The following is a 2,206-nucleotide window of genomic DNA, read 5'->3' on the forward strand; positions in this document are numbered from 1 at the left end:
CATTACAAAATCCATGAGGGGGATAAACAACATAGGCAACAAGACATTCCCTTGGAGTACTCCACTATCCATGGGGAATATAAACAACATAGGTGACAAGACATTCCCTTGGAGAACTCCACTATCCATGAGGAGGATAAACAACATAGGTGACAAGACATTCCCTTGTAGTACTCCAGTATCCATGAGGAGGATAAACAACATAGGTGACAAGACATTCCCTTGGAGTACTCCACTATCCATGAGGAAGATAAACAACATAGGTGACAAAAAATTCCCTTGGAGTACTCCACTATCCATGAGGAAGATAAACAACATAGGTGACAAGACATTCCCTTAGAGTACTCCACTATCCACGAGGAGGATAAACAACATAGGTGACAACACATTCCCTTGCAGTATTCCACTGCTCACTGGAAATTCAAATGATAGGACTCCACTAACATTAACTTTGCACTTACTATGCTCATGAACAGACTTAATCAAATTTACATATTTAAGGAGGAGATGATGATGATGAAATATATAACCACCTTTGATATAAAACATAATCTACAAGACTATTAGTGACTAGAATTATACAAACATCTTAAGATACAAAGCCACACTATAACCCTTCTCTATTCCATGTTCTCAGCCATTCCCTTTTGGCTATTGACATATTAATAGCAATTATACCCATTTGCATGTTGAATTATATGACTTTAACCTTTTCCTCCCTTAAGGGAAAAGGCTAAAAGTCAGTGAAAAAAATATATTGAGAAACTGGTATTCAAGGATGTGTGGTTGCAGATGCCACGCCCTACTGCCCCATCAAGGTCTTGGGAATACACCCAACATGCTATACCGTATAGAATCATTTACGACGGGGTAAGGCGGTGTCGCGATGCATTACGATTTACCCTTTTACCCCCAAGGTAAGGTTAAATTTCGAGCACATTTTGCTATATATTTTTTTGAAATTGCTCTAACAGCCTTAATTTTTGTCACAGAGAGGTCAGGTTGGTCTCATTCTTTTGGAAAATGCCTGAATTTTTTCAAAAAATTATTAAAAATCTGAAAAATTTTTATAGCATTTTTTTGCAAGGACGTACCGGTACGTCCATGGGGGTAAAGGGATGAGTTTTGTGAAACGTACCAGTACGTCCTTTGGGGGTAAAAGGGTTAACTTATAAGACTTTGGTCTTAAATAATAATTAAACAGAGCATGTTTTCAGCTCTACGGACATTTTTAACCCCTTTACCCCACCATAAGGTTAAATTACGAGCACATTTTGCTATATATTTTTTTGAAATTGCTGTAACAGCCTTAATTTTTGTCATAGAGAGGTCAGGTTGGTCTCATTCTTTTGGAAAATGCCTGAAGTTTCTCATAAAGTTATCAAAAATATGCAAAAACATTTAAATAACAGTGTTTTGCCAGAACGTACCGGTACGTCCTTTGGGGACGAAAGAAGTGCTTCCGGTTTTTGGTTTGTTTTTATGATGTTTATATACAATTTTATGTTTAATTTAAAGTTATAAACTCGGAGGAATTTATTTTGGTTAGTGTCGCGATGTATTACGATTAAGTGTCGTTCGATTTTCTTATTATTTTGATTTTCCTTTCGGTTTTTGGTTTGTTTTTATGATGTTTATATATAAGTTTATGTAAAATATGAAATTATAAACTTGGATTATTATTATTATTATTATTATTATTATTATTATTATTATTATTATTATTATCATTATTATTATTACTTTGCTAAGCTACAACCCTAGTTGGAAAAGCTGGATGCTATAAGCCCATGGACCATCGGCTCCAGCAGGGAAAATAGCCCAGTGAGGAAAGGAAACAAGGAAAAATAACATATTTTAAGAAAAGTAACATTAAAATAAATATAGTTTGATCAGTGTTCTTATGTATTTCGATCAAGAATCGCTCGCTTTTGTTATTATTATAATTTTCCTTTCGTTTTTTGGTTTATTTTTATGATATTTAAAATTAAAGAGTTATAAGATCAGAGAAATGTATTCTTGACTTTGCAACATTTGTATCAGGGTATATTTTAGAAATATTATTATTATTATTATTATTATTATTATTATTATTATTATTATTATGATTATTATTATTATTATTATTATTATTATTATTATTATTATTATTATTATTACTTGCTAAGCTACAACCCTAGTTGGAAAAGCAGGATGCTTTAAGCCC

The sequence above is a fragment of the Palaemon carinicauda genome, chromosome 34 (assembly GCF_036898095.1).
Source record: "Palaemon carinicauda isolate YSFRI2023 chromosome 34, ASM3689809v2, whole genome shotgun sequence".
NCBI classification, from domain to species: domain Eukaryota; kingdom Metazoa; phylum Arthropoda; class Malacostraca; order Decapoda; family Palaemonidae; genus Palaemon; species Palaemon carinicauda.